Source organism: Eutrema salsugineum, unplaced genomic scaffold, assembly GCF_000478725.1.
Source record: "Eutrema salsugineum unplaced genomic scaffold, Eutsalg1_0 scaffold_4, whole genome shotgun sequence".
NCBI lineage: Eukaryota > Viridiplantae > Streptophyta > Magnoliopsida > Brassicales > Brassicaceae > Eutrema > Eutrema salsugineum.
In genome coordinates this window covers 9,939,980-9,963,187 of record NW_006256686.1, presented here as the reverse complement: position 1 = coordinate 9,963,187, position 23,208 = coordinate 9,939,980, and the positions used below count along the sequence as shown (strand labels likewise).

The following is a 23,208-nucleotide window of genomic DNA, read 5'->3' as shown; positions in this document are numbered from 1 at the left end:
CTTATAGAAGCACCAATGTAGCCAACCCCAAGATCAAGTATACCCTCCTCAACAAGGTCAACAAAGCTTTGTTCAAAAGAATCAGTTCCAAGGTAACTTCCAAGGCCAACAAGCTTTTCAGCAACCAACATTTCAGCACCAAGGGAATATCTTTAATAACCAAGTCAGATTCCAGTAACAAAGGCCTCCACCTCCTGAATTTGGTCCGCCACAAGTTCAGCCACTTGACATGCGAGGAAATTCAATAAATCATTCCCTCCGCACTGGCAACGTCCCCAACATAATTGCAAGGAGGGGCCAAGGAACGCCTTGCGCTTGGACCTGCAAGGAGAATTTGGTCCGCCACAAGTTCAACAGGGTCCTGATATCAGTGTTGTTCTCCAACAGCTCTTACAAGGACAAAAAAAGCTGGATTCCAAGTGTCATGACCTGAGTTCTAAGATGGAGATACTAGGCTCTGAACTAAAGACTCTTCAGAAGAACAAGGGCATCTCCACTTCAGAAACTCATGTCTCTCTTCTTGGCAAAGCTGTTCGAAACCCCAAAGATTATTGCAATGCAATATACTCAAGTGATGATCACATTGCTGCTGTTTAGGAAATTGAACACCTTCTTTATGGTCAAGTATCTGATGAATTAACCTCCACCAATGCAGAAGAAGACGCCATTATAGAAGACTTTGTGAGCATGTTCTCTGATCTCAATGAGGACATTGAGAAAGAAGGTGGGGAGGCAGTTTGTTTTGCTAGGAACAAGAAGATTTCTGATGGTACTGAGGATAAGGGGCTGAGAACAGATCAAGAAACTCCTCAAGATGGAATCTCCAGCCTTGATTCGGCAATAGTGAAGCCTACATCCCTCCCAAAGCTGGAAAACCCAGGAAAATTCACCATCTCTTGCACTCTTGGGAAGTTCAGAGTTGAGAATGCCTTGTGTGATTCAGGCTCAAGTGTTCGTATGATGTCTCTTGACACAATGGAGAGGCTAGGGATCAAGAAATTAAAAGACTACCCTTCTTCAATTACTTTTGGAGATTCTAACTCAAAGAAACCTCATGGGCTGATAGATATCCATTGAAGGTTGGTGAGTGCATAGTCCCCACAGATTATGAATAAGTCCAAATAGCTTCCTCTTTTTCTTAGGACCTTCTTTCTTAACACTACAGGGGCAAGAATTGACTTTGATACTCAAAGAGTGGTGCTTACAAAGGTGGACAAGGATGTCTCTTACCCTGGTGAGCCTCCTTTAGCTGAATTTTTTGGATCAGTGGTTCAAGAGGTTGATGAGCCAAGCTTGAAATAAAGTATGTGGGAAGTGTTGGTGTTTTAGGAGGAACTCAACCCCCTTCAGCTAGAGAGAAGGAGAAAGAACCCCACATCAACTCTGTCTACAAGTATGAAGATGGAGAGCATTCCATTAAAGAAGAAGACATCTTGCTCACATGGTCTCCTACACTAAGTGAGTTTGAGATGATCAACAACAAGGATGATGGTTCAGATTTAAAAGAAAAGAACCATGAATTTGAATCTTCTTCTCAAGACTTTAATCTCACTCCTTGGAAATGTGATGATGGAGCTGTGAAGTATAAGCTGGATTGCAATAGAAAATCAGGGCTATTTGCTGAAGTCAGGGTAGATCTCACAAAAGCAATCATTGACAAGGATCTTGATGGTATTCAAGAGCTGATGCAAAAGGGTCTCAAGTTGGGATTAAATGAGAAAGGGTCTGATGGTCCTCCAAGGATACAGAGCTCAGCTTTCATGCTTAAGACAATTGACATGTTTAGGAGCATCAGTGCTCCTCCTCACCCCAATTAAGAAAAGGTTCTGAAAAGTTAAACTTAGTGACCTAAAACAAAGTGCTCTTGGGAGACACCCCAAAGCTTATCCTTGTACATGGCCTTTTTCAATCTTTTCTCTTCTCTTATATGTTTTAGAATGTTTTGATGGGTTTTGTGAAGTGTTTTCAGGGCTAAGGTGACTTAGGGATGCTGTGGTCCAAGGACAAAGTGAAAAGGAGTTTGAGAACAAGCTGAGAAAGGACTTAAGGGATGAGAACTTGTGAGCCGCCTGGTGTGCTACATGGGTGTGCGAGATGGACAAGGTCAGGTCCCATCTAGCACACATGTTTCCAAATTGCACCTACATGGGTGTGCGAGTCAGTTCTCTCCTTATCCAAGCAGCACACATGCTCGCAATTCACACCCACATGGGTGTGCGAGTCAGTTTTCTCCTGATCCAAGTAGCACACTTGTTCGCAATTCAGACCTATATTAGTGTGCGAGTCAGTCAACCAAGGGCCATGTCGCACACATGTTCACTTGGTGCTGCTAGATGGTTGTGCGGCTCAGAAAACAAAGATCCAAGTCGCACAAGAGCTCGCAAATTGAACCTACATGGGTGTGCGGGTTGGTGTCTTCTAGATCCATGTCGCAGCAACAAAAAAAGGCGAGAACTTTCAAGAAGCTTTATGTGCAACTTGGGTGTGCGAGATAGGAAGGAGAGCAGCCCATGTCGCACAATTGAAGAAAGTCAAGCTTTATGTGCGACATGGTTGTGTGAGTCGGTCCAAGATCAGTCCATGTCGCACAAGGGAGTACAAGCCAAGCCAAATCCATCTCCAGTGATGTCTAGCCTCACCTGGTGCAGATACTCACTCCCCCTTTGCATAAGAACCATACCAAGTATCATTCCAAACACTTGTATATGAGCATTTAGTATTTTTCTCTATCTTTTGCATTTCATGTTTGATTTTTCCTCTCTCTCATGTTTTTATACACAAGGGACTGTGTTATTTAAGTGTGGGGGAGAAGCTTTGTGTTTACTAATCATGTTATCTATGTTCTTATTTTCTCTTTTGCATTTTGAGTCTCATCTAATCATGCATATAACTTAAGTGCATAGAAAAAAAACAAAAAAAAATTTGAAAATTTTAACACAAAAAATGTTCATTTAGTTGCATTCACATTTTAGGATTGAGTCTAGAGTTGCATAATCATATGCGTCACACACTTTTTGGTTTGTTTCAGAGCGGTTTAGACCCCAATGCCAGTGTTTGTAAATGAAATGTAAATCCCCTAGTGAAAATAATAATAATAATAAATGAGTGATAAGAGAGTGTGAGGTTCATGAGAGGGTGGATTTAAGTGTGAGACTTTGGGTTAGAGGCATTTTAGGTGTTGGGGTGAGATGAGTCATTGCCTTGTATGCATCAATTTCTTTTTACCTTTAACCTTCCGCCAAAGTTTGATCATTCAAAGAGAGATCCCCTGCTGCATTGAACCTACTTAAGCATTGAATGAGATCATTTTTTTGTCTCATAACCTCATCCCTTAGCCAAACAAGTTCATTTGATTAAGCATCACTTGATCCACATTGTTACATCTTAATGAATGTAAAGGACTGAGGAATAAGAATGTTTGTGGAGATCATTGTTTGAATTTGAAGCATTAAAGTAAAGTCTTGTATTGCATTTAAGAATTAGCAACTTGGACCCTGAATTTGAATTCTTTTTGTGGTTAACTCTCTCTCCCCATAGGAAATGTGAACTCCAAACTCACAACCTCTTTCTCATTTGTTCTTTTTGCTTAAGGACAAGCAAAGGATAAGTGTAGGGGAGTTGATATATTCATAAAATGCATCATTTAATTTGCATATTTTAGTCCAAATCATGTCTTATTGCATGCATTTTAGGTCTTTAAGCATTAATTTAGGACTTAGGAGCTTGCATTAGGTCCAAGATAGTTTTGCATGGTTTGGAGTGTCAAATAGGTGCTTTTGGAGCTTATTTGGAGTGGGAGAAGTCAACCTGGTGGAGAAATGGTGTTTGAGTGATCAAAAATTGTGAAAAAGGCATCTTGGAGTTTCTCAGAAAAACATTGTGCCGCAGGTCGATGTTTCTCGGCTAAAATCCATAACACGGGCAGGATCTCTCGGCCAAAACACGTACCGGTTGCTAAAGCCTCGGTCAAAAATCTCCTGTGCCAATACATTTCAAAGATTGCATTACCGGAAGGTCTTTCCGGCCGATTCAGCTTCTGGATTCTTCATGAAAGTTTGAGAGCATTGAGTCTTGTTTCTAGACCAAATAGAATCAGGAGATTTGGAGTTATGAGCTGGGAGATATTGAAATCGAAAGAACGACATGTCTAGAAGCCAATTTGGACCCATGCAATTCAATTCAAAGATCAGCCCTCCGGGAACCCTTGCTCTCCCCGGATGCACTCTCACTCTTCAGTAATGTTCTAGGTAATAGAAGTAATTTTCCTTTGGAGTTTGAATCAGGTCATTTCGAGTAGTATCCTAGAAGTTATGTTGCCTCAAATGCAAAATGGTCTGAGTGATAGGAAATGATGTGACATGGGTGTGCGAGTTGATTAACTCGCAGTAGCATAGGGTTTAATCTCTGAGAGCAAGCTGTGACATGGCTGTGCGGGTAAGGCTGCCCGGAGCAGGGTAGAGACTTCCAGAATCAAATTTGGCTAAGTCCACAAAGCTGTGCGACTTGGGAGTGCGAGTGGGACATGAAGTGGAACCATCTAGCACATGTGTTCGGAAATGAGACCGACTTGGGTGTGCGACTTGTGCTGGGATCTGACCATCTCGTACATCAGGCACAAGACCCAACCAAACCGGGTCAGTACCCAGTTTGTCCTGGGCTGACCCGGTCTAAACCCTTTTCTATAAATAGTTTTTTTGGGAAAAACCTTAAGGAGCATTCATTCTCTCTTTAGTTTATTTGCCTCTTTTGTGTAAAACTCAGATTTCTTAAGAGATATCACGTCTCTAATCATTGGAGGCTTTTCTTATCATTTCTTTGTATCATTTAAAGCTTCTAATCATGATTAACATCACATCTTGCAAAAGATTAGGTGTGTTCATCATGATTAGTGAGTAGTCTCTTTACAAGGTTTTAGATAGGTAGATTAGGGTGAAAAGATGTTAGATTAGGGAGTTTCCGATTTAGATCTTGCATTTTCCTTTCTCTAAATAGCTTTTCTTAATGCTAGGTTTCTGATAATCACTTAAACCCAGATTTTAGGCATTTCATGCACCAAAAGTGTTTGATGAAATGCCTGAACCAAGCTATGTTAGAGGCTTGTGCATCAAGACCATGAAAATGATTGTTTTGTTCATAAATGACATATTAGAGCTGATGTTTAATGCTTATTAATTCATATTTCATAAATGAGAATTTGGTTTGAAAGTGGATTAGTATAGAGATTATGAGCTTCATGAGAGGATTAATCTATCTTTGAGCTCTAAGTTGATTGGAATTGCTTGATTGTTTGTCATTAGCTCTCTAGTTTGACATTAATGCAACCTAATCAATTATCTTGTCTAAAACCTTTGTTTCATCATCTTATAATCATCATCATCATCTGTTTGCTTTTGTTTATTGCTTATTTACTTCTTTAATCTTGTTTAGACCTATTTAGTGTCTTGTTTGAAACCAAAACCCACTTGTCTTGCTTGAATTAAGATACATGGCACATAAACTAGTGATCTGAACCCACAAGATGGATTGACACCCTTTGTACTACACTGATAAAGGGATTGATAACCCAAAAGAACTTGAAAATTCCTTGTTTATTAACGCTCAAGATGGCCAATATGAACGCCCATCTAGAGAATCCTTTAAACCGTGATAAAGATGGTCATGATGGAGATGATGATGATCGTGATTCTATCCACGATAACGATCGTGAGGCTGCTCATGAAGCAGATGACCAGCCACTGCTCGATGGAGAGGGAAATCAACTTCCAAGACGTGCTGCTGATAACCAAAGGAGACAAGACTAGACCGATCCTGAATAGCAAAAGAATGATGGAAACGTTGTTCCTCCTAGTAAAAGAGATGCTAATCGACCTATACAACTTGTAAACCCCGCGAGAAGACAAGTCCGCAACAGACTTATTGCTGACTTCGATGCACCTCACCAACACTTTCAAAACAGATCGGCCATTTCAGTTCCTCCATCAGCAAGAGGTGACTTTGAAATCAAACCTCAAATTGTTACCTTGGTAAAGCAAAACTTGTTACATGGAGTTCCTACAGAGCATCTTATGGATCATATAGATCTTTTTGAAAAAATCTGCAGCATGGTGAGAACCACTCCAGGTTCTGCAGATTATGTGAAGTGTAAGATTTTCCCTTTCTCTTTAAGTGATAATGCTTTTAGATGATTTAAAAATATGCCATCTGGTTCTATTACTTCATGGGAAGAATGCAAGTCTGCTTTACTGAATCATTTCTACACTAATTCAAAATCGAACAAGCTGAGAAACAAGATCCAAAGTTTCCAACAAGGTCCCGTAGAGTCATTCTTCGAGGCGTGGGAACGATTTAAGGAGTATGAGAGAGACTGCCCTCATCATGGTTTCCCTGGAGAAAACCTGCTAAGTACCTTCTACAGGGACTTCAGCAGAAGTATCAATTATCTCTTGACACTGCCAGCAATGGATATTTTGGTTCAAAGACTGTAACACAAGGGAGAGCACTCATCAAGAATCTCGCTGTGGCCAATAGCAACAACAACCCTGAATATGACAGATCAAAGAAGACTATCATTAGTCATGAGTCAAGGGAGATTTCTGAGCTTGGTAAGTCAACTTCTTAAATCTCAAAATAAGAGTATACATGCTTGTGAAACTGCTGTAGGTAATGAAAAAGATGGAGGATATGAAGATGATGGCATATATGCTCAAGAAGAGGAGATCAATTTCGTGGGAGCACAAGGGACGTACCAGAGTCGGTTTAGTCCAGCTTTCAACCACAACTTTAGGATGCCAACTTCAACAAACTCTCATACTGAAATTAAGGAGGAGAGAATCCCCAGAACCAGCCTTACCCGCAGCAACAAAGGAATTCCGAACAAGTTCCAAAATGGGAACTATGGAGGAGGAAACTTTCAAAAAAGGCCACCTTTCAACCCTCAACATGTGCAGACCAGATCTCTAGAAGCAACCATCTCTCAAATGAGCAACCAGATGATGAAAGTTGAGCAAAAATGTCATGCATCTGTTGCAAGGCATCGAGAAAGCAACTAGAGAGATGAATGTCAAAAGTTGATTGTATGGAAGTTTGAATCTCTTTCAACCCATATCAAGTTGGAAAAACAAGTAGGCCAAACTGCAGACTCAATAAAGAGGCAATCAAGAGCTTTGCCAGGAATAGTAGAAGATAATCCAAAGACATTCTGCAATGCTATGTCAACAATACCAGAAGAAGAGACCATTGCAGAAATTAAGGAAAAGTCAAGCTCTGAGCCAGTCGTGAAAGACCCCAAAACCGAGAGTAAAGGAGGTCAGATTATGGATATTGATATACCAAAACGTTTTCCTGTCCAAAGACTCAAAAAGTCTAAGGATCCAGGACATTTTTCTTTCACATGTTCTATTACTGGAATTGAATTTTCAGATTGCTTATGTTCTGGTGCTAATGTGAACATCATCTTTAAATCTATTGCTGAGAAACTTGGTATAAGGACCCTCATTCCATCTCCAGTAAGGATAATTTTTGGTGATTCATCCAAAAAGAGAACATAAGGAATGATTCAAAACCTTCAATTGGTCATTGAAAACAAGATCATTCCAGCTGATTTGTAGGTGTTAGAGATGGACCAAGACAAGGACTGACTATTGATTTTTGGCCGCCCATTTTTAGCAACTGTAGGTGCTGTTACTGACCATGCAAATCACTGTTTAGTTTTCTTAAATGTGAACAGGAAAAAGTTCTATAGAACTACACCAGATGAAGCTCCAACTCGAAAGGATAAACCTAAGGATATAGCTCCAAAATACAGGAATCCTGAAGACAACAAAAGGGAATTGAAGACACTAGCAACAAAGCAATTTGCAAAGATCAAGATAGTAGTGCCATCAAACATCAGCAAGGTGGAGGACAACCTCAAAGTAATAGTGAAGAAGACAAAACACATCTTCAAAAGTGCAAAGGTCTTTAAGAAAGGAAAGGAGATTGTAATTCAGGATGAAGGACATCCACTTTTCAAGAGAATCCCAAGGACTTCCAACCTGGAAGATCCTTCTTCTTCTCACTCCTAATCTCACCAAGAGTATAGCTAAAACACTTTAAATAAAAGCGCTTGATGGGAGGCAATCCATTTGGTATGTTTCTCTTTCTTTTTTATTTCATGTTTTTTCTATTGATCTTTTCTTTCTATTGCATTCAGCTTTTATAAAACCCAGAAAAACCAAAAGCAAAAAAAAAAACTAGAAAACAAAAAAAATAGGAGGAAGTACCAGGAGAAATCAGAAGGAGGAAGAAATTAAGAAATGGCCAAAGCCATTTGCCGCGGCCGAGCCTTCATTTGCCGCGGTCGAGACTCCTCACCCACGGGGAAATCAAGTTCCACCACGGTCGCAACAAGACCACCCGCAGCCGACCCTCTTTTCTCTTCCCGACTTGTTTTCCATTTTTTCCCGTAAACCGGAACTTATGCAATCTCCATCAATCCCAGAACTGAAACAAGGTGTTCTTGGAATGAATTTTCATGGGCCACATGCCAGGTAAGTGCTTATAAACTTTTAAAAATAATTTTTTTTAGAAAACCACCTTTTTTAAAGGAGAAAAGAGGATTTTTAGATCAAAAGGGTCTTGAGCTTAAAATTTGTCGGGTTACCATGGCTGAATAAGTGTCCATGGGCGACACACTCCAACTCAGCTAAACTCATTGCCTAGGCAGATCCATGACTTCCCAACAAAGACACGACCATCCAACCTAGGCGAGTGAATTGATTACCGTGGGACACGTCCGAGCAATGATTTGGGGAAAAGCATTGTTCACTCACCTCGGACTAATGCCTAGTTGGATCCATGTGTTTCTCATCTTTTCCAACAAGCTTGAAGATTTTGAGAAAAGACCAATTTTTAAAATTCTAAATTTCTTTCAAATTTTCGATCCCACCACACTCTTTTTCAAAGAAGATTCCAAATCTATCATCATCTCACACTTTCCTCAAGGTATGGATCCAAATTCGTCACTTTTTCATATGAACTCAAATTTAGGATTTATTTAGATTCAGTGGAAATTTACATTAGGATGATTAGAGATAGTTAGTGAACTTAAAAATAGACTTCTGGGTAGTTCAGTTTCATATTTCAACACATGGAATCTGTAAATTTGAGATTTTTAGAATCTAAGATCTCGAACACCTAGAAAACGTCGATATTGGTGAAGATCTATTGTTATATTTGTTAAATCTGGAACAAATATTGACTATCATTAGGAAATCTGTTTAGCTTTCATATGATTGAGCCTCAAACATATCCAGTTTTGAATATTTATATGAAGAACATCAGAAACCCGAAAAGTCATGAATTTCCTGGTTAGACATAACCGATGCAATTGCAGCTTATTTGTCTTTTAAATAAGTTTTTAGATGATATATAGACATTACTGCTCATAAGAATTGATTCAGTTGCAATCTTATTCACATGGTTTCTCGAGAATTTGTCTCTGTTTTGCAGATTATGGAACTTTCCTGAGCGCGTCTCATACGCACCAAAAGGAGTGCTCATGCGAGAAAGCCTCATTCCCAGAAGACATTGGATGCTTTGAGTGGACACATTTGAGCAGTAGAGCTCCTCTGGCCAACTTCATCTCTGCACAAAGGAAGATCATCGCAGGACATGAAGGAAGGACCTCTACATCTCGCCGAGCAACATCACCACCTCGCAGCATCACCTCTTCGTCAAGGACCAGAGTGAAGTTTGTTGGACAGGCTCTTCATCAAACATAAACTACTTGGAACAGCTTGAGAAGCTCAAGATCAATCCTACACCAGTGATTGACTACTCAGCTCTAGAGATGCTTGGAATTAGAGAAGATGTAGTATGGTACGTTGATTCACTTGGAATCAGATCTTTTATGGAACCATATGGCGCAAACCCTGGATGGAGACCAGGTACACAAGAATTCTTACCTTCTGTTCCACTTCTCCCATTGAATGTGAGTCAGTTCCTAGCTGCAAAATCCAAGAGGGATGCAGCCAAGACTCGCAGAAGACTCCAGCCTGCACCAATGCCCATCAGATCGAGATTATCTCGCACCAGCACATCCACCAGGAGTGATGCAGATTTCGCACCTTTAGAGAAAAAGATAGAGCAGCAGGAGAGACTTAACAGGCACATGAAGCGATTCCTGAAGAAGAACCATCAGTTTGATGGCGAATTCTCAACCACTGAAAGTGATAGCAGCCGAGAGACATAGGCATGCACCTACTCATCATCACGCCATCACTACTATGGTTCTAGTATCATTTTTCTTTTCATTTATTTTCTATTTATTTAGACTTTATTTCTTTCATTCACCATCTTTTCACCAAGTTTTACACACTGGGGACATTATGATTTAAGTCTGGGGGAGGATGTCTATCCGTACTAATCTATTTTTCTTTGTTTCTTTTTTTATGCGAAAATTTTAAAACTTTTTAGTTATTAAAGACCTTTAGTTTCAGGAATGTTTGACACAAAATTATGATGATTTCGACGGATATGCTTCTAGATTATACATGATAGCTCTTTTATAGTTAAGCACCATACTAGGCGGTAGGTAGAGTACTTGCACTACGACTTCCCACCAAATGACTTCTATTCATGGAGATTATTTCTGACAGGATATACTAGCTCATTCTATTTGGAGTTATATTGACATCTAATTTTCTCATCATTGATTTTAGGCAGGCATCTTGATATACATCTAGGACATCTTTTCTCTTATTTTTACCACTCTTTGTTGTCCAAGATGACCAGTTCATCTTTACCTGGTACCATACCCTTAACCTAAACCATTATGTTCGAATCTCAGGCATTCTCTCTTTAGTTTTTATCAGCAGATATGTGCAAAAACGCCGGAGAGGGAGGATCGACACAATTTTCAATCATTCAAAAGAAGAACTGGATGAAATTGAGGAGGAGGAGTATCAGTAACCTTATCAAGCTCAATGGTGCCTCAAAAACTCTTTCTTAATGGTAAATTTCATGCTCTCAAAGACTCTATATCTAAAGGTGTTTTTCCTTTCTAAATATATATATATAAGAGAAAAGAAAAAAAAATGAAAAGAAAAGAAATGAACCAAAAGCCTAAAGAGCCTTAGATGGTCGAAATTGTTTGGAGCAAAGGCTGAAAGTATTCATCTATGGAGTTATGGTTATAGAACCTAGACAAAAATCTAAGTCTGGGAAATTAAGAGGAGAATCTGAAGACAGGAGATCAAAGATTTTTTGGCAAGAAGAATGTGACTGGAAACTGTGGACATCAACAGCTTCATCCTCTCTTGTTGTTTTGCATAATATCCTGCTTCTCTGGAAATTAAAGTAACCCTAAACACTTCAAATCTTACCCCTTAAAAGCCCTTTGAATACCTAGCTGTGATTGCCTTGATTATTACTTTGATGAGAATCACTCGAACTAGCTAGTTGACTGGAAGTTAGGTTTAAGTGTGTGGATTTTCGCATGACGGATCAACGGACTAGTTATTCTTGTATTTTGTTGATGATTTTCAAGGCTATACTCGATTAAAGGATGATGATTGACCTTAGTGTAGAAATATGGTCACTGAGATTTTGTTAGTTCCTGCGATTTTCAAACCTCTTTTCTAGGATTAGATCTTTGTTTTGTTTGAAGACAAACAAAAGTCTAAGTCTGGAGGAGTTGATAACACCGGATTTTTATCATTTTTATGGATCATTTTTGATATCTTATACAGGTGTTTTCACCCGTTTCTCAATGTTTTATAATTGATTTTCATGTTTTGGAGTTTTCAAAGACTCTTCAGAAAATTTGGACTATTAGAGTTAATTTTGGAGCAAAAGTACATCTTTGGATAAATTTAAGCCGTCAGAAGTTTGGCAACCACTGAAGACCTTCTCACCGTCCGATCATTCCCAAATTTAGAGACACTATAGAAGAGACAACCAGCTTTCCAGTGCACTTGGAATCAATGCAATTTAGCGGTTAGATCTCCAGATATTATTAATGCACTGAAGGCAGATCAACTCAGTCCTGAACGGTGAAACAACTCTCACCCGCGGCCAAAGCTCCCTGCACCCCGGCCCAGCCATTCTCACCCACAGTGGACCTAGTTCCAAGCCTCAAAAGTCCAACCAAGGCCCAAGTTGACTCATACACTCATTTTACAAATCCTAAATGCTTAGAAGAGGAGAAACACTATAAATACATTGTCTCTAGGTCTTTTGTTACTAAGCCTCTTTCATGTTTTAGGGATAGTACTTCATTCTAGTTTTAAGTTTTACTTTTATGCATTTGTAAAAGGCTTGTCTCGCCAAACCTTTCTTCAATAAGAGAATTTTTTCTCCATCTTTTATCTTCTTTACTTTATTGCTTTTCATTTCAAACAAATTATGACGTCAAGCTCAGCTATGTCTGAGTAGTTACCTTGTTGGGTAAAAGGGCTTTTAAAAGGGACTCCATGATCGATGATATCTAAGTTTTTAGGTTAAAGGAATTTGGTTTTAAATGACTCTCTCATTCATCCCGTTCTTAATGTTTTATGCTAGATTGATCACCCAGTGTCTAATCTTAGGTTGAATCAGAGCCATGAGAGTAATGTATCAGGTTACCTGAAATGAATCTTATAGATCTAACCGTCATAGGAGACGAAAGTTACCTACGGGGGCTACATGAGCTGAGATGAATTCAATGTCTAATGCATGATCCCTTTCGCGGCAAGAGACGAAATCTACTTGTCAAGTTAGAGTGATTAGATGATTAGAGTGACGAGAGTTGGCTAATCTTATAAGTATCTATTCTACTTCCAGAGTCATAGAAAATCCTTATCTAGATTTCTTATGTTATAGATCATGAACCCTAGAGATAAACCCTAAACCCAGTGCCATTTTTTATATTGTTTTCAACCGATTTCTTTTCAACATTTTATTCCCTGCATAGTTTATTAGATTTAGTGATAACTAAAACCTTTTAATCTGATTAGTTCTATAATTGTTATTAGTATCAGTTATGATTCTTCAACACACAGCTCTCTGTGGATTCGATTCCTAAATAGCACTTGCAGCTTGTTTAGGGTAAAACTTGTAATTGCCCACTGCACTCACATCACAGAGGCATGGGCGGTGATGAAGCTTTGATCGTTGCCATCAATAATGATTATGCGGAATTCAATGTGCTATCGGACTCTCTGTCCCTCGTGACTATCCTCAAATCGCAAGAGATTCACACTGAAATTCATGCTATTGTAAACGATATATGTCATCTGATGTTATATTTTTCCTCCATTTCTTTCAATTTTATTCCTCGGGCTGATAATTCTGAGGCAGATTCGATCGCGAAAGAAGCCTTACATTGGAATTTGATTAAGTGAAATTTAAAGTTCGACAAAAAAAAAACAAAAAAAAAATGAAATCATCATTTGACTCCAAATCCACAGATGTATGTAAATTTATGAATTGACACATAGCAAGTATCCTGAATTTTAATATTATATGTGATCCGAACAATCGAGATCAACACTTTTTTATCTGTATCCGCTCTGCAAATAACTGGATATCCCATATTTGGATATCCGCCAATATTGATGCGTGCTCATGTCAACTACGTGAGGGAACAAGTTTTACCCTTAACAAAACAAATGAAAGCCGCAAGTGCACAGCTAATCAGTTGTAGTATTTAGGGATCGAATCCACAGAGACTTGTGTGCCTGGTATTCTTCTACGGTTTTTAACTTTATGTCTAGACTAAATTGGTTTTAAAGGTTGGTTGTTTTTCATGCGAATTAAACTAAAACAAAAGAAAGCAAATAAATCTATCCTAAAAAGCAAGTAAAGAAAATCGAATGAAATTCAAATGGAATAAGTAAAATATCGAACTAAACAAAAATAAGGCAAGTAAAATATCGCATGAAAGGTAAATAAAGCAAGTAAATAACGAACTAAGGAAATTGAAATGCAGGTCTAAGAAAGCAAGTAAAAATCGATGGAATTGTAAACTATGGCTAAAAACGCTGAGCTTTTGGGAACTCTAAGGGATCATAATCGGTTTTAACACTAAGGTAGATAGATTGGAATTGACGGATAACAATATATGGGTTCTAGAGCTAGAGTACGGAGGTATGACTACGTCACCGTCGTGATCATAACCAACTGTTTCTCGCAACCCTGACCAGTAGGTTTCCACTCTGGCCCTGGAAGGGAGAGAACGCAAGAGCTGCACAAGACTCGTCAATACTCACGATCTCGCCGCAGGTAGGTTTCCACTCCTACGGAAAAATCGCCTGTTTCATTCTAGGGCTGATACTTAATGAAAACTTTCGCAACACTAACTATCTAGATCAGATACTAGGTGATCAATCAAGCATACATGCAATAAGAACAAGAATAAACAGAGAACAGGTCGAAATCCCAGATCTATAAACCTAGATGTCTTAATCGATTATGAGAGCCCCTTTCGGGAACCCTAAGCCCAACTCGGGATCTTCTCAGACATGGCTGAGTTCGACATCATCATTGGTTTTAATAAAAGTAATGAAAAACAGTAAAGAAAAGAGATAAAGAAAGCTTCTCTATTGAAGAACTCGGACTTGAACAATCTTCTACAAAAATCTCATAAAAACGGCTAAAGGAAAAGGGTTTCTGTAAAGTATCTAGGGTTCTCCCTAAAAACGACCTAAATGACATGTATTTATAGTCTCTAATACTCCATGGTCTCTAGGGTTCCGGAATTGAGGCTGGGAATGACTTTGGGCTTCAGATAAGTGGGCTTTAAGTCGGAGCTTGAATGCCGCGGTCGGGAGTATTGTGACCGCGGCAATTGGCTTGTTGGCCGCGGTCGGGAAGCTTCTGACCGCGGCAAATAGCTTGTTGGCCGCGGTCGCGTGAGTTGCTGGCTGACTCCGCGTGGCTCCGGGGCTAATGGAATATCTTGAGATCCAACCGTTGGAATGTCTCCAAACCAAGTGCATTTGAAAGCTGGTTGATTCTTCTATAAGTTGTCCAATTTTAAGGGTGATCAGACGGTGAGAAGGTCTTCGTCTCTCCATGAGAGTTCTGACGGTCTGCATTTATCCAAAAGAGTCTTTTTGTTCCATTTTGTGTCTCTTTATCCCAAATTACCTGAAAAGTCTTTTAAAATCCGGAAACATAGAAATCATTTGAAAACCTTTGAAAATAGAGTAAAAACACCTGTAAAAGATATTAAAATGATCCATAAAAATGGTCAAAATCCGGTGTTATCAAATATACAAATATTTAGCCGGATATCTGATTCATTTTGTAGAGTTGTTTGATAGCTATAGTTCATAAAATAGTTATATATATATTCATAAAATATATGTATATATATATTTTTTTTCTTCATAATTTGTTAAAATTTGATATTTAATATAAATTTATAAAATTTACATATACATATAATAGTTCATGTTTTTTTGCAGGTACGTCTCCCTGTGCCAAATTAGGATTCGGCCCAATACGATCTAAGCATATAGCATTGGGCCTTAAATCCATTCGGATTCGAGAGATCTGGTACGATATGCCACATGTTCCCGGTTCCTCGTATCTGACATCTTATGCCACGCTGGCAGAGACAAAGAGGTCGGAAACTGAGTAGTCATGAGGAGGAGAGGTCACATTTTCAATTTCCTAGGCTTAAGTTCGGTAATCCGGAAAGGCCGAGATCTAAGAAAGTGTGACCCGCACAGGTACCCGGAGAATGGAGTCAGCCATTGAGACAACCCCGACAGCCCGGTCCCAATATCAAAGGATCCCGGCAAGGTATGAATAATCCTATAAGCGGAAAACAATGTTCAAATTTTCCTCCATTCGACAATAGAAATATGCTTAAGTCTGATTTAATTGTTAACACCCTTACATTCCCACGAAATTGATATTTAATGCACCATTCTTACATGTGTCAGGTGATAGTGACCATTCGCAGAAGCCAAAGGAAAAGCAGAGGTTCAGCAAAAGCCATACCGCATCTGAACCACCGACCCAGCTCGTACACTATGGAGGAAAGAAACGCGCCAAGGAACGGTCTCGCAGCAGGCGGAACACGCCAAGAAAAGTTGGTGAGATTGTTAGAGCTGTGATGTAAGCACAAGATTCAGATCCAGTCAAGTCAGATAATGGACCGACCACCCAACTCATGACCTGAGGACCGACCCGATATACTAACCCAGATCAGGTAAAATTCTATAAAATACTTTGTTCATTCCAACGAAGTATGGGCTCACTTTTCTTGTTATCTTAAAATTCATATTATCTCTCTAGATACTTGTGATCTTTGAGCTTTAGCATCCTGTACTTTCCAGTCATTACTCCGACCATCTCTTCAGTTCCTCCATGGTGGTTCCTAAACCGTGGAGCATTTCTTCTCACAAACTCTTTAATTTCTTCTTTTTTCACCACAAAAAGCTCATCACCACTCAAAGGCTCAAGTCGATTCCGCTTTTCTCAGGAGCGTTCAACCCACTTTCTTTCTTTCGTTTTCCGATCTCTTTCCTCTCTCTGATTAGTCACTTCGTGGTTTCTTTCACTGTTTTCTGATTTGAGCATCGGAGAGCCATAAAAAAGCATACTCTCATCGTGTTTTGCAGGAAACTTGTCCACGCAGAGAACTAAAAATCCTCTAAACAATAGTTAATAGTTATGTTGACAAAAAAATATAATAGTTCTACAATATATATAACATTATATATATATATATATATATATATTTTTATCGGAATGGAACGGATATTCGTTTTTTAAATTTTTATTATTTGTGATTTGTTTTATATTAAACAGATAATGAATTTTAGTATTTATTTTGTTCATAAGGTTACGAATATCATGATTTTTTGGAATGAATTGAAACAGATATTTTCTCTTAGTCCTATTCAAATCAATGTTTCAATCTTTCGTTCTACACTTTCAAGCAATTTTGCACGCTATCTGAAAATAGTATTTAGAGATAAAACTCCTGATCAAGCTTACGCAAGAGCCTTAATTAAGATAAAACTCCTCTCACTAGAGCCTAGTTTTGTACATTCAAAGCGTCATTCTTACCAGTTTGTTGATCTTATTAATGGCCAACTACCAACTTCATTAAATGATCCAACCCTTTAATTACCTTTATCTCTGGACAAAAATAGCCAATTTTGTACGGCCTCGTTTAATTTTCATGGAGTATTAGAAACAGTTACTAGAGGAATCACATATACGAAGAACTAAAGTGGAAAACGTGAGTTTTACAAGGGTTGCATCAATTATTAAAAGACAGTGGCCCGACAATCTCGGTAAATAATTATGATAGTCCTGAGAAAGTGACAAACTCGGTATAGATTACGATATTCCTGACAAGCTCAGTAAATAATTACAAGAGTGAATGCACACTGAATTTCAAAAATTATTTGAAAGTAAGGAGGAAAGTTTTTCCAAAAATAAATGAAGAAGATTTTTATTGGTAAACTGTGAAAATCTTAAAATACATACCCTCTTACTATTTACACATGTTATGATTGTTTATTTGTTTTGATCCATTTAGATTCATTTAAGCTATATATACTTTTTATGACAATGATGTATTCACGTAAATAATTTTTAAAAAATTATGTCTTGCGCACATCTAATTGTAATGACTCTAAATCTCAAAGCTACATTGACACAATGGATATGTCGTGCACAATACCCAGTTGAGTGATATGGCAGATTGGCAGATATTCTATGGTTTTGATTGGTGACATTGAAAATAGTAGCTGCATTAAGAAATTTCAAGCATTACAAATTAGAGTTGTATAAACTAAGATGGTATATAACATTTCTTTTTTTTTTTTGCTTTCAACCATCACTTTTAGTTCTGTACCATCATTTTCTTTTCTTGTGAACCACTTTTTTGTAATACTATTTTTGTGCCACTTTCATAAATCATTTTACTGATGGATTTCATAGAAGATAGTACATTTTATATCATTATCATAATGTGCTACTAATCAAAACGTATATCTTTTTAATACCTATTTATTAGTCGATGGTGTAGTTATCTCATATGAGACCAAAATAATCAACGACCAATACTCTATGGTTATACCAAAAATAGCATAATTGTTTGTAAAGTTAAATATCCATTTCCGAATCAAATATATATCCATTAATCCAGTGACAGAGCCACATGTAATAAAATGAGGTCATTTATCTCTAAAAAATTTTAAAAAATTAGTGTAAGTTATTAAAACCCAATATTAATGTCCCTATTTATATAATCAGATATACTTTTATTTGCCTCCAATAAAGAAAAATTCTGACTCCCCACTACATTAATGAATATTGCATAGTTTTATAAGATGGGATACAGTATTCATCTAACAATAATTTTGATTATCTTGAATCCCGGTCACTCCTTACTTTTTTTAATCATTTTTCAATAATTCTATTCGGCTAAACTCATTATTGATCAAGCCTTGAAAAAAAACTGTAAGCATTCTTTCCGTTTCACATTAAAAGTATATTTTCACACAAGAAAAATGCATTAGATGCGATAACACTTTCTTTAAATTTCATTAGTTTGTTGACACTTTCTTAAAATATTAATAATATTATTCATCTTTTGGGGTGAAAAATCTATTTTACTCCCTTTATTACATCCCATGTACAACGTAGACGTTGCACTACACAATGGCGAAACTGTTTTTCAAAATAGAAATGAAACTTAAGTTCCTATACATGCAAAGCTCTCTTAAAATTCTAATTATACCGTTGTATACTGTAATTGACTCTTGGTATTTTTGTTCTATTGTTAATTTAGACCTTTTTTGGAACAAATTATACTTGGTTAAATTAGGTATTTTATATTATAATTTACATGAAAAAAAAAAGATACTTAATTTAAAAAAGAAAAACAATAGTAAAACAACATTTAAGAGGGAAAAAAAATTAAGTAAAACAACATTTAATTAGATATATATATATATATAGAGAGAGAGAGAGATAGAGAGAGAGAGAGAAAGAGAGTATTTGAACCATCATAGGACATGATTATTGTCTATATAATTCAATAGATCATGTCCTTCTTATTCATCTTTTACTAAGAGTAAAATATCAAACGTAAACGTAAGTTGTCTTTCTTCTTCCTCCTCCTTGCCATATACTCTCATGGCTTCCACTTTGAATTTGAGACTTTCAGATTCTGCAGACAAGAATGGATCCTCCGATCTGGAGACAATGGACCGAATGTTGGATCTTGATTCCGGCATGATCCATGAGAAGAACAAACCGGTTCCTGGGATGTGGCGGTTTCCGACATATATCGACCTTTGTTGTATCTACAGAGTCCCAAACTCGCTGCGTCAAGTAAACCCAGAAGCATACACGCCTCAATTAGTGCTCATCGGACCTCTTCACCATTCGTTGAAAATCCAAGCTCTCTAGTCTCGTGGAGATATCACAAACACAAAGTCAATGGACTACTTAAACATGGAGGAACACAAGAAGATCTACCTAGCGGAATTCGAGAAGAGTGTTCAAGGGAAAAAAACAATCGATAGTTTCAGGAGAATGATCGAAGAAGACGAAGATATGATCAGAGCAAGCTACTCGGAATCAACGGCCTGGATTGAATCTCCAGAGTTCGTGGAGATGATCATGCACGACGCTGTTTTCATATTAGAGCTCATGTTGAGGTTTTCCTTAGCATGAATAGAGAAAACAGGGGATCCTCTCATCGACGAGCCTTGTCTTGAACTCGCAATCAGGAGAGATCTCATCTTGCTCGAGAACCAGCTTCCTTACTTCATCCTCGAGAAACTCTTCGATCCAATACTTTCATTACTCCGTTACCAGACATTTCACGAATTAACCATCCAGCATTTTGAATTCCAAGGCAAGAAGGGAAGCGACTCAAAGTTCAGACATTTCACTGATCTGACCAGGTGTGTCCGCGTGGTGACGGTTCCGGAACATGCTTTTGGGAGATTCAAGCCCATGTACCAACTGTATAATGCGGATAAGCTATACAGTAGGGGAGTGAAATTCAAGGTCGTGGAAAACCCTTTGTCGGTCTTGGTGACCTTCGATAAGGGTGTTTTAAAGATACCCTATTTTGTTGCTGATGACGATGCGGAGATAACAATTAGAAACATAATGGCGCTTGAGCAATGCCCTTACCCGTTCAATGCCCACGTATGTAACTACATCATGTTTTTGGATTACCTCATCGACACCGGGAAAGACGTCGACTTGCTTGTCGAGAAAGGTAACTAGCCCATATATATATATATATATATATATATCGTGTTAGCTTAGCTAGCTAGGTCCAGTTGGTATACGTGTACTGATTCGGGTTTGTTTTGGTTTTTTGTTAGATATAATAACGAATTGTATTGGGGACAATGGTGCGGTGGCTAAGATGGTGAACAAGCTCTGTTTGGGTGTCATGGACGATGGCTCTTACTAATCTGATATCGCATCACAAGTCATAGAACACTACAAGAACAAATTCAATAAGGCACGCTCCATCCTCAGGAGCGTCTATTTGATGTGGAGAGGGACAGCCACTATAGGCGCTATGTTGCTATTGCTGCTGACTCTTATTCAGACCACGACTTCGATCATTCAGATTAGGCCTCAATGAGCTTTTTTCTCCCTAAAACGCACTTTCTCCAGTTCTGTTTCCGCTTTTATATTTAATCCATTGTTCAAATCATTGGTTTAGCTAGTAGTTACTTAGCAAGAACTGTTGTTCTTTCAATAATGTTTATCTTTTATGATGTCTAAGCAGAACCGGCCCACACCTAAGGCCCATGAAGCAATTGCTTCAAGGCAACTCATAAGACTTTAATTGTTGGGGCAACAAAAAAAAGCTCAAATGTTTTTTATAAGTATGTGTAAAAATTTTATCTCACATCGACCAAGACTAAAAAATGGGAAGGAAAAATTGTCTATAAATAAGAGTCATTATCCCTATCAAATATTTTATAAAAAAATTTTGGTTTCAAAAAATCGATTTTGAGCTTAAAAAAATCGATTTTAGTTTTAAAAAATCGTTTCTTGACTTCAAAAATTCGTTTCTGTGCTTCAAAAGATCGATTCTGAGTTTTTAAAAAATCGATTTTAAGTTTAAAAAATTAAATTTCAAAACAAATTATGTTTCAATGATATTTTATATTATTTTAATATATATTTAAAAATATGCTGCAAAAAAAAATTTTCGATTAAGGGCATCATTTTTACCGGATGCTTTAGGCGTCAAATCACTTTGGGCCGGCCCTGTCTCTAAGTTTTAGAATTTGATTCCGAGAGTTGATTGTATCCAGAAGGTCTTTGGGCACATGACTTATTAATGTATGGTGTTTTTAACCCCCCTAAAAAAAGTTTTAAGGTATCCGCATAAATGATATCGAACAACACAAGGTTGCTCTGAAAAAAATATTTCATCTTTTAAAAGAGACGAAAGACAGAACAAAGCCTATAGATGTCATCTTAATTTAACTGGAAATCACATTTGAAAATGACGGCATGCACTATGCATACTTATTGGTAATAAACATTCTATTCTCCACTTTTTTTTTTAAAAAAAAACATTCTATTCTCCACCGTAAGTCAATAATTTCATCACACGATGACGAAGGTACGGATGGTCTCAAAATGTACCCACATGCACAAGCAACATCATCTTGCGAAATGCATTTACTGAATAAGTGTAAAACGTGTAATTATTCTATGTAATTAATTACGTTGTGTGTTGTGTAGTAGTCAGAGTGAGATTGATTTAAAATTTTAAATGAATATAATGGAGCTTCCAGAAAGAAAAAAAAGAGAGTGACATTCCATAACTTATCTCAGCGTAAAAAAAGTTCTTATCCATATTAAAAATATCACTTAGAAGACAAACTAATTTAGGAGTGTGTTACTATTTGTGCTACTATTTGGGGTATTTTTTCAAAGATAATACCCATTATAGGCATTTTTTGAATTTGACATACTTTTTACACTGTTTTGGAACTGTTTATCTATGAAAAAACGAAACTCTGGCTTCACTCACAACTTGCTTTCACATATCAAAACGTGTTAGACTCATCTAATTTATTTTATTTTCTTTATCCTATATATTAAATGAGAATGTAGTTTAACAAAAAAAATTATAGATGTTTTAATTTGATTGACTTAAAAAAAAAGGCTTTTGCCTACGTCAATGATGATATTATTTCACGTCAAATGTGACATGGCAAGGATACTGATGTGAACAATTCTGATTGGTTTCAGTTAAATGAGAAAAAATAATCAGATTAATTATATTAATCTATTATATTAAAACAAAAGTATTTTTAGTGTCTATTTCCAAACACACCTAAATATTTATAAAAAACATTTTATTTTATATTATATTTAATTTTGAAAATTGATTATTAATTAGATATTGTTAGATTTCCTTAAATTTATTCTATTAAAACATAAGCAATTTTAGTATCTGTTTTCAAACACACCTAATTTTTTTAAAACATTTTATTTTTAGACATTTCATTGGTGTTTATATGAGCAATGAGTTCAAAGACACATTTTTATTGATACATCAGATCCACAAAATTTTAACGAAGAAAGATTGGTAACTTTTCTGAGCTTCAGGATTAATAGTAATTTCTAAAATAAAAGAAATATGAATCACATTTACATGGCATTTCTCACTAGTTATGTATTCTTTTTTCAGTGTTTTTGGATATGCAGACACTACAAAAAATTGTGTGTTTTACATCATTTAATTTGTGTCACATAAATTAAATGATTTTGTTTTGAATTACTTATAACAAATGATATAATAATACATCAGTTATTTTATTTGATTTAATTTTACATCATATAATCACAATTGATATAAAACTCTTTCATTTCACATCACTTGAATAAAAATTTAAAAAAATATATCCAGTTAATATAATCGATGTGTTTATTATTTTTTCTGGCATCACTTTAAAAAATGATTCACTTTTACATCACTTAAAAAATGTATTTTACATCACTTAAAATGCATCACAAAATTAAATGATTCTATTTTGAATTACTCATTAACAAATGATTGAAAATATGTTAATTAACATCAGTTACGATAATTGATTTTATTTAGAATTATTTTGACACCGGTTCAAATAAAACTGATACAAATCTCTAATAATTTGCATTACTTTCATAAAAATGATATAAAATATATATTTACATCAATTAAAATAATCAAAAAGCCAAAAC

The 23,208-nt window shown here is 36.8% G+C and overlaps 1 non-coding gene and 1 pseudogene across 1 annotated transcript; one reads left to right on the top strand and one right to left on the bottom strand.

Moving 5' to 3' along the window:
* Nucleotides 1-6,275: 6,275 nt before the first annotated feature.
* On the bottom strand, nt 6,276-6,382 carry LOC112084809. Its single transcript, XR_002898469.1, has one exon. It is a non-coding gene; the product is annotated as a small nucleolar RNA R71 (small nucleolar RNA).
* Nucleotides 6,383-19,194: 12,812 nt separating this feature from the next.
* Nucleotides 19,195-20,602, top strand: LOC18014092 (annotated as a pseudogene).
* The last annotated feature ends 2,606 nt before the right edge of the window (nt 20,603-23,208 follow it).